This window comes from Hypanus sabinus, chromosome 18 (assembly GCF_030144855.1).
Source record: "Hypanus sabinus isolate sHypSab1 chromosome 18, sHypSab1.hap1, whole genome shotgun sequence".
NCBI lineage: Eukaryota > Metazoa > Chordata > Chondrichthyes > Myliobatiformes > Dasyatidae > Hypanus > Hypanus sabinus.
Genome location: NC_082723.1, coordinates 6,090,073 through 6,100,543, shown reverse-complemented (window position 1 = coordinate 6,100,543; position 10,471 = coordinate 6,090,073). Strand labels below are relative to the sequence as shown.

At 41.7% G+C, this 10,471-nt stretch overlaps 1 non-coding gene across 1 annotated transcript; it reads left to right on the top strand.

Annotated features, from left to right (window-relative positions):
- The first annotated feature begins 913 nt into the window (after window positions 1-913).
- On the top strand, window positions 914-986 carry trnav-cac (transfer RNA valine (anticodon CAC)). The gene has a single exon. It is a non-coding gene; the product is annotated as a tRNA-Val (tRNA).
- Window positions 987-10,471: the final 9,485 nt, after the last annotated feature.

Genomic DNA, 10,471 nt, shown 5'->3' with positions numbered 1-10,471 from the left:
TTTCTCATTTCATTCTCTCTCTGTCTCTCTCTCTCTCTCTCTCTCTCTCTCTCTCTCTCTCTCTCTCTCTCTCTCAACATGAATCTGCAACCTACATTATTTCTGGACCGAATTATAATATAATTCTCACATGTCCAGAGTTCACAAAGCCTCTGTTAAAGAGACAACACCTCCCTTGATTCTACTGACGTCCTTCCGGCTGGAGGGAGATCACTCCACCGCGACCTCAGAGCTGATCGACTTGCCGCTCCATTCCTGAAGACTGTGGTTACCAATATAATTTTCATTCACAGTAGGTCGTTTAATTGGCCGTTGATGTCTTGTTCTGGTTGCGATCCGAAGGAACAGATTGGACGGTGATCATTAATGAAATATCAGTGTGATGGTGTGTCTGGTGTCAGTGCGGACTCGGCGGGACGATTGGCCGTGATTCGTTGCTCCACAGCTGTCATCATCTCACAAGTAACCCTGGCTTATAACGTGTCATGGTGTTTATAGATGTATCGGCACATGGTGCACTCACTCGCTTCAATTAACTTGTAATCTGAGGTGATGAGAACGGACGAGAGAGACAGGGTGAGAAATCTTAAAGGTACTGTTAAATTTAGCACGTGGGCCGGATCACCACCCTGTGGAGACTGCCGGAAGCGTGAGTACCGAAGTTGAGTTAATTCCTTGCCTCATATATGCAACATAGTTCAGTTAACTGTTACACGTCGCGCCTGAACCAACACCCCACAGGAAATTGTTAAAACGTATCTCTCCATATGGCGCATAAATGTAATACTTGTTACTGAAAACGGATTGGAACGGTGTGCAATGTTTTGTACTTATTGCTGTACTTCAGAGCAGGGAGGGGAGGGGGAGCTTCGGATCATTGCTCAAGAGCGCAAAGCACTGAGCGTTTTTCAGGGTTTCTGTGGTGTAGTGGTTATCACCTTCGCTTCACATGCGAAAGGTTCCCAGTTCAATCCCGGGCAGAAACATTGTTTGGGCTTCAGTGCTTCAAATGAACTTAAGACTCAACTTTTCAGTTTGTGTTCAAGTGTATTGTATCTATGTGTACTTATAATGAATTTTCGGTTTTCTGTAAATAGCGCATTGTATTTCAAACTTGGCAAAGTTAACTTAAAGAAAGAATAATTAATAGTAATTATATATAATTTACCGGAGAACATAAACGGATTTAAACCAATGGAGGTTCGTTGATAACGTACACTGCGTAACGGAAGAATTTGCCTTCACACCTATTGTCATGTATTGTCGCATGAGGATGCATTGTGGTTTCAATGGAGCTCACATCTCAGATGTTTCCATCCAGAGAAATATCAGGAAGAATAGCCGTGTGCTGCAAAATTTCAAACATACCGTCAAATGTTAAATCGCTTTCTTTTTCCCTCCCCCCTGTATTCCACTCCACTCCTTCCTCGTCTCACCATACATACATCTGTTCATATTCTCCACCACAGTATTCTGGGTTCCAACTTTTTAGTCTGCCTCCCCAAACTCTCTAAACTCTCTCTCTCTCTCTCTCTCTCTCTCTCTCTCTCTCTCTCTCTCTCTCTCACACACACACACACACACACACACACACACACACACACACACACACACACACACACACACACACACACACACACACACACATACTCGCATTCAATCTCTCCGCTTCTCTTTGTTTTCTCCGTCGCGAGCAGCATCACAGCCACTCCACGTAGTTTACGCTGCGGTGGAAACAATTTGTAACATCAACACCTAATACTTTCAGGACTCGAATCTGCGATCTTCCGGTGATATTGCAGCGCAGACAGAAGTCAAATTTCTTACTATTGTGATCGCACATTCCATTGCTGTTAGAGATACAATCAGGAAGGTCTGATCACAACGCTGACATCGGGTTTCTGAGGGAATGTCGAAAAGTCTGGTTAAAACCTTCCTGTATAATGACGGTAATGTAGCACAAGGAGACGGGGTACTGTGGCACTGTTTATTTTGGGAGGAGGTGACGGTGGGAGATCGCATATCGGTACAGAGTTGGGATCACGGCCCTTTTCAATATACTGAAGTTGTTGTGATTCCATGTAAAATTCATACATGGGCGAAACATCCCACTCCTGCATAAAGGTCAGTGACTGGCCGTGGAGGTTCTTCCGCAAACGTGAAGGTCAAGAGCAAATATTTATCTCGGAATACGCTCCACCCCTGACTGAACGCGCAGCCCGTGTAGAGTTACTCCGAAATAAATCCCGATCATTCCCTGATTCCGCTCTTAACTCTAACATCTTACGGTCTGTCATTCTAATCAAACTGGCCACAATTATATTGTTTAATATTTCGGCAACATAATGACCACTGATGCTTTACTCCAGGATCCCCACAGTGGATGTGAAACTTTTGAAATATATGCCACTGAAAAATGATCAGTGAAAATGTATCCTGGGATATCAGTGGAGTCCAGGAGAAAAATAACACCACGCCTTTGGACGTCAAGGAACAGATGGATGGTGTATTGACAGTGGTAAATTTTCCTGCACAGCAGTCACGAGTTTGCATGCAAAATGTCATGGCAACATTTGAGGTTTTATGGTTTTTCGGTCCGGATATTGTGGCGCTTTTCCACTGCCTCATGTACAGTGGCATGCAAATGTTCGGACATCCCTGGTCAAAGATTGTGCTACTGTGAATAGTTCATTGAGTAGACCAGGAACTGAAGTCCAGAAGTCATAAAGTTAAAGACGAAACATTTTTTTCAACATTTTAAGCAGGATCAGCGCATACATTTTGTTTTGTACAGTTTTAGAGTGAAGAAAAGGAAAAAAAAAAAGCACCATGCAAGAGTTTGTGCACTCGATAGATTTGAGCTCTCAGATAAATTTACCGAGGTCTCAGACCTTAATTAGCTCGCTCAGCCCATGGCTTCTTCATAATCGTCGTTAGGAAAGGCCAGGTGATGTTAAATTCAAAGCCTTATGAATCTTGTCCCAACAATCAACAGCCATGCGCTTCTCTATTCAGCTTCTTAGCACTCTGAAAATTAAAATAAATGATACCAACAAAGCTAATCGTCCGCCTCAGGAAGGATGCACGGGCTTTGTTACCGGCCCGGGAGGGCTCGAGTCAGATTCAGTCTGGGTCGTGACGGTGCACTGATCTCAAAACTCATGCAACACTGACTCTCTCCTCAGCCACAGCAGGCCCCACTGACACGATTCAATTGCAGTGTAATGCAAATGGTGACAAATGACACAAGTTATTCATATTAGAAAATGTTCGACTTTATTTCTTCCTTTTCTTAGTTCCAAAAGCACATAGTATTCCTCTCTGTGCAGCAAGTCCTGTCGACTTTGAATCTTCTTTAAACACTTTGCCTGGTCGACAGCGTTGCTCTGCCTTTCCCTAGGCTGATTTCTGAATCACCGTCATAGCCTCCTTTTAGTCATGGCTCCGTTTCCTTAATCCTTCCACATCATCCTTCGTTAGATCGTCTGGTACCTCTGGCTTACATTGTGGTTAAGTGATTTCTCACACCACCACTGAAACTTGTTCATATGCATCAGGCCCAGTGCTCTCCACAATGTAACCCTTTCTTAAAGGTTTCTCCGTTCTTTTGGAGCATTTTGTGTCCTCTTTCTAACCTATTTCGCTCGGCATCTACTTTATGCCGACATTCCTTTTCTGATCCTAATCTGTGCTATTCGAAGATGGCAATTTGTCCTAACTACTATCAAATCCTCAGCTAAACAGCCGAATGCTACTGTTTTTGTAACAGTTTAAACTTGCCGCTCGAAAACTTCCCGTAGGCCAAAAACTACGCAGGGCATCTCCGGCAGTTTCCCTTTCAGAACCAGGGTGAGTGAGCGACAAACACCTCATATTCTGGGCACTTCTCCAAACGTATTTCTAAAGGTGTCCACTCCAATTAAAGCAATCCAAGTACTTTGGAGTTGCAGAATCCCCTGAATTATTCACCCTGTGTTAGCGCCAGATCTCTCTATACCTCACTCAAGTGGCCCGATTCGCGTCTCCAGCTGAAGGGATTCATGTTCGGGACCAGCTCGGGACGACAATTCCATTACAAGTATCACGTCTTGTAATAATGATCTGTGAGGCACAGAGGATACACATTTACTGAGAAGTAACTGCTATTTTCCTGTCTGAAAACCCGTGGGTACACAGACTGTGTAGCTGTGTGCACCCTACTAGAATTCTCGTCCCTCCCTGAAGAGTCAATGAAGAGAAAAGTGATTACGCTGCCCATACGTCCATCATGGTCCCGATCTCCAGGTGTCCGTGGAGCTCCCCTTCACCGCGAGGTTGATTTCCGGTTGCTGGAGAGTTGTCGGCCCAGCGTATTTAGAGTGCCTAAATCTTATAGTGTTCCCCATCAACTTTTATCCATTCCATTGGTGCGAGGTCACCTGACCTACCTGGATCAGCTTCCTACTGGTCGTTTTGCAGAGCTACAACTTGCATTGTCCCACCCGAGCCTTGTGCATTTTGTCTTCCAACTCTGACTTGTCTAAACCAATTAAATGACGCAACCCAGACAAGGTCTAACGAGATTAAGAATTTTTTTCTTTGGAAGGTCTGTCATTTTACATGACTACGAAAATGGTCTTATTTATCATTTCAGCACCTAATGTTCCTTGTTTCTACATTCAGTTGCTCTGATTAGTTTGACGCAGAACAAGATTCAGTACAGAGTCCACGCTCGTTAAATAACAAACAGCGACTTGTCTGGGAATGGATACAAGTTACCAGCTCATTATCTGAAGCTTCTTGTATCGGCATTCAATTGCTCTGATTATTTTATCGAAGATCAAGAATCAGTTCAGAGTCCACAAAAAGGGGGGTGGATGGGGGACAACTAGTTTGACTGCTTCCCCTGTCCTTGATTGGACGGTAATTTATGCTGGTCAATAATAAAACAACCTTATGTATCTCCGCACTTTCTGGCATATTGCTATGAACTCAGATGAAAAAGGTAGCAAAATATGAGTTAAGGGTATCCACTATGTCCTTCTCTGCAAATCATAAAACTCTGCTATTATTTCTAATGCGCTTAACTTCCTCCTTAACTTTTATTTTACTGGTCAATTATAAGGAAGAACATCTATTGCGGTCAATCTTAGCATCATCGGCAACATTATTCTCAAACTGCATTTTGGTAATGCGAATATAGCTCTTGACTATTGCTCTCACTTTTTCATATGCCGAATGGTTGACATTATTAAAATCTTTTCTCTATTATTTTTATAGCTGTCTTTTCTTCAATATTTTACCTATATATTTATTCATCCGTATGCTCGCCTATGGATTTGCTAAATAAGCCTGCAGAAAAAAAATAATGATCTCAGGTTGTAATTTTTACGTACTTTGATAATATATTTTACATTGAAATTTCAACGTTAATCTATTGTTTTTCTTGTGATTCTCACGACCTTGGGTTGGAAAGCTTCCGACACAGCGTGTACAAAGTTTATTACTCGACCCTATTGTTTCGCAACTGACTCAACGTCAAGCAGTTCCTTTCAGGTTTTTTTTTCTGAAGTCCCAGCTGCATCTGCATACACATTGGCTTTATGAATGTTAATGTATTTTTATTGATATAATGCACGAAATAGTTTCTAATTTAAAAATTGAATGATAACTTTCTCAGAAAGGCTCAACTACATCCGTACTCAGAATCCTATCCTGATTGTTACACGGCAACGTGGAATTCTCCTCAGTGTGGAGATATCGCTGGACATGGATGTATGAAGGAAAATAAAAACACGGTCATAAATATCTCAATGATTACACATGGGAGAATGTGAGGCAAGGAATTTAAACGAAGCCGGAGCAAAAGGATGCTTAATTGAGAAATGGGTAGTATTGCTGCAACAAGCTAAATTTCAGCGGAGCAGACTAGAAGAAGCAGTCATGTTTCCAATGATGTGGTGATCCGTCTTGAAGAGAAGTGTCAAGCTTAATGAGAGGACAACCAATTTGCGAAGGTGAGTGCAAGGAGCGCGTAAATAATGCATTTGATTCAATCCAAGAGTGCTTGCGAAAGTAAACAGTGAATGATAAGAATCACTTTAGCTTGTAGCGAGTGGCAGGATTGAGTGAAATGTATAATGATTTACTCGCAGTTTGAATGTAATATCAAAATTATTATCTGAATAGACTCTTAACTCTGGAGATCAAATCAAGGGTTTACAGCCAATGGAAATGTTGCTGGGAAATCATCTCCATTCACAGAAATATAATAAACACAGGCGGGTTTGAAACAGGAGGATGGTGATGGATGTAGTGATGCAGCTCCTTATGGTATGACAATGCGAGGCAGCCTATTTCCAAACAACACCTGCTAGCATACAAAGAAAGAACCCAGCACCTGTTTCACTACTCTGACTCTCTTCCCCATTTGCGACCAGGGAGAAAAAGACGCAATGGAAGGAAACAGGTGCAGGAATCCGAAAGAAGAATATAACATGCACTACATCCTTTGAACTTCAGCGTCTGAGAAATATTGATCAAGATATTGGGACATTACTGCCCGCGGATAATCATCGTGAGCTGTTACAGGCAATTGGCCACCAGAGGGCAGTGTAATGACAACGTACGGCAGAAGAAAATCAACTGGACTGTGCTCCTATGCGAACATATCAAAAAACCGCAACACATTGCAGTTTTATAAAGCCTCAGGATTACATTCGTATTTTTTTCGAAAATACAAAGATAGAGGACTAAGTGAAGAAATAAATAATCTGTTAAGTTACTTTTGGGTATTAGCAGAGAATACCGATAGACGTGCTGACCAAATGTAACTATACAAGCGGCAAGCATTAAAAGAAAACAGAAGAACTTAAGAAATAGGAACGGTGTAGGCCATGTGGCCCATCGAACCTGCTCCGCCATTAAATAAGGTCATGTCCAATCTAACCATGGATTCATCTTCAACTACCTGTTTTTTATCCTTAACCCCTAATTCACCTACTACCCAAAAATCTATCCGACCGTGTCTTAATTATATGTCCTGGGGTAGCCTGCACAGATTCATTGGGCAGAGAATTCTGCAGAATCACTCCTTTCTCGGAAAATATTTCCTCCTTATCTCCGTCCAAAATTTGCATTGCCGTTTCTTAAGTGTATGTCTCCTAGTTCAGGTTTCATCTTCCAGTGGAAATAACTTTCCTACCTCTATCTTATCCATCCCTTTCATCGTTTTAAATACTTCTATATCGTGTAACTCCAGGATGCAGCTTCAAAAGAAAAGCTAGAAAAAGAGATAGAGATAGAGCTGAATCAGAAGATGCAAGCAAAGGAGTCTCCGTCAGGCGCCATCATCCTAAGCTCCTCCTTCCGATTATCAGGGAGGTAACACACTAGAGGAATATATCATCAGTCCATCATTAAGGTGGCAAAGGCCATAGTTCCGGACTTGGTGGGTGGATGGCATGTGGTAAAGGGGCCAGCACAGTGTACAAATTTGTTACTTTAACGGTAGTGATGGGGATTATTAAACCTGATAATTTATTAAAAAAAATGCTCATTTGATTTTAACCCTATCTTTGCTCAGTAAACTGGAAATGAGAAAACGTTTAAGTCGTTGGAGCTTTTATGACGTCGTGAAGTCATCTTTTAGAAATGTTGACGAATAATTTGCGGACGATTCGTAAATTTCAGCGCACCTTTGTATTAGACTCGAAAGGATTTCTTAAATGTTGTACGATTCTAATTATGGATTATTTGTTCACTGTTCAACAATTAACCACTCTTTGACAGTTGAAAGTGCGAATGCATTGAGAATGTAAAATGTTGCACAGGGACAGGGAATTCGTGAGTTCAGTGAAGAGAAACAGAAGTAATGCATGCGGGAATGAATGGAAGGCAGTCGTGTGATTGTTATCATTGTATTGAAAGGAGATTTGAATTATTCTTTTCATTCACAATAGGATCTCACTGCTTGCAAATGGCTGCTTCATTGTTTGACAGGAACATGTGAATTTCTTTTTCCAAAATTGTATTAAGTCTTAGTGTATGGTGGCCGCATACATATCTGGTTTCCCTTTGTTCTTCAGAATCTATGATAAGGATTATCATTCAAGGAATTAACTATTTGTTCTATATACGCCAGTTACCAGATACAGTTTTTAAGGAAGAAACGTTGGAGCTTAGATTTTTGTTCTGCCTTACCTGCGTACATCGATTGCGCTGTTGTGTTTGTTTGCTGTGTTATGGACTATAGAGGGAGCCATGGTTTCCGCAGCCCCATGCGAAATCAAGCTTAAAGTGATGAAGATATCAGTGTATCTATTCCGGGTACGACAAATCCGCTGTTCAAAGGTAAATTGACATTCCAATGCATGTTTACATGAATTGGGAATTTACATTCGCTTTCTGGGAGACTGGGTCATTTGGAAAGCAACAAAGGATGCTACAGAATAATTTGAAATGCTGATCTTGAGTTGCAGAATTCCACTGGAAAAAAAAGTGTTTTTATATAATTGTCGCATCGGCCCTGTAATAAGTAAAAGTGATTTCAGTTTAGATAGCTTGCAGTCTCAGTCCGAATTCAGTAGTTTGCTTTCAAAATTAGCCCTAACTCAATAAATGATCCAAGTCCTGCAGGATAGTCATAATGTCTGTCACTCAAAGCGCTATAACAGCATAGTCCAGATGTAATTATAAAGTGTCCTGAAAATTATACCTTCCTTGCGGAACATCACTAGCCCATTTCATCCGGGCAGAATACAGTCCATCCACTACCTCCTCGGCGATCCCTTGGTTAGCCAGTTCTGAATCTATGCAGCCAGGTTTCACTAGATCCCAGGCCACCTGTTTTCTCCAAGTGCGCACCATAGGGAACCCATAGGGAACCCATAGGGAACCTTACAAAACTAATCTACCCCTCATCGACCCGTCTGCTTCATCTGCCTACTTTTCACTTCTTCATGGAATTTATTCTGGCTCATAAGGGACATGCTGACAATCCCTAATCAGAATGCGTTTCTCCAAAAATACAGTCTCTACCTTGCCCTTTACTGACCGAAGACTCACGGGCTTGTAATTCTCAGGACTATTCTTATTACATTTCTTGAACATAGAAATACGATTTGCCATTCCCCAATCCTCCCGTACTACATCTGTGGCCAGTGATGACAGAAATGTTATGTCCATATGCGCAGCAACGTCTTCACTCGTTTTCTCTAATTACCTGGATTACATCCCTTCTAGCACAGGGGAATTGTTAATTTGCCATGTCTTCCTAGATTCTAGCTCGTAATTCGAAGCGTCTGCATGTCTCAGCACACCTGTTCTTTTTCGCTGTATCCACATTCATCAAGATTTCAATCACTGGTGAAACACAGGATCATTAAGGACCTTCAGTGCCGTATTGCACTCAGTCCAATCCTTACTACTTTATCTCTTATCTCTCCCACACTCTCTGTCGTCATCCTGTTTTTTTTTTTTTTGTTTTTTTTTTGTCTTCCATGCCTTCTCATTTTAATTATTCTAAGTCCATTGTTAAAACCTTCCTGGCTGCATTTTGACTTTCCACAGCCCTGTCTACTCCTCCGTTCCCAAACCTTAAGTATATTTATCAACCACGGTACCTTAACGGGCCATCCGTTCTCCGCCTCAATGAAAGAAGCCAACGCTGACCCACAAACAAGGGCTCCATTAACATTCTCCATATTTCTCTTGTGCATTTGTAGGAACAATTTCCTTCCCCAATTCAGCTACCACTTTCCTACCCAATAGTATCAATTATGTATATTCAATATTGTCTGCTGGTATCCCAGTGTAAGGTATGTCGAATAACTGTGCTCTATCGTTCTGAAATGCTGACATGTGGAGTGATCAGTTACCTGATCCATTTTACTTTCTTGTATTAGCACAGGATGAAATGTCCACGAGTCCGCCCGCGCGCTGCTTGTGCCAGGTCCCCTTCCCGGACACTACTGAGGAATTCTGCCTTTTCTAAACCTTCTAAACAGAGGAATTGCGGATGAACATCAGTGAAGTTTAAGTTGCCTGTGACAACAGTCCTGTTAATATAAGCACCTGTGCAAAGTATATGTCCCGATCTGTCACTGACTCTGAGTTGTTTCCGTTTTGGTGATGCAAGCTCTGTACGGAGTACTCTGAAACGACTGTCTTTTCCCTTCCTACTTCCGAGTTCCACTCACTGTCCATTAACATGCAATCACCCCACGGTGTCCGCCTTTTACGCAATTGAGAGGCTGTCAAGACATTCCCTTTACTCTTTTGTTAAGCGACTATGAACATTTTGAAACATCTGAACCCTTATTAGTCCGGAAGTCATTCCTCCCCTTGTGATTTAATTGACTTTATTTCTTACATCCGTCACAGACATGAGAAATACAAATGTCCGTCTAAGTGAGCAATGTGCAATCCTAGTAATTGATAATGATTAGAACAGTCAATGTAAAAGAGAAATACACTCAAATCTGCGTGAGTT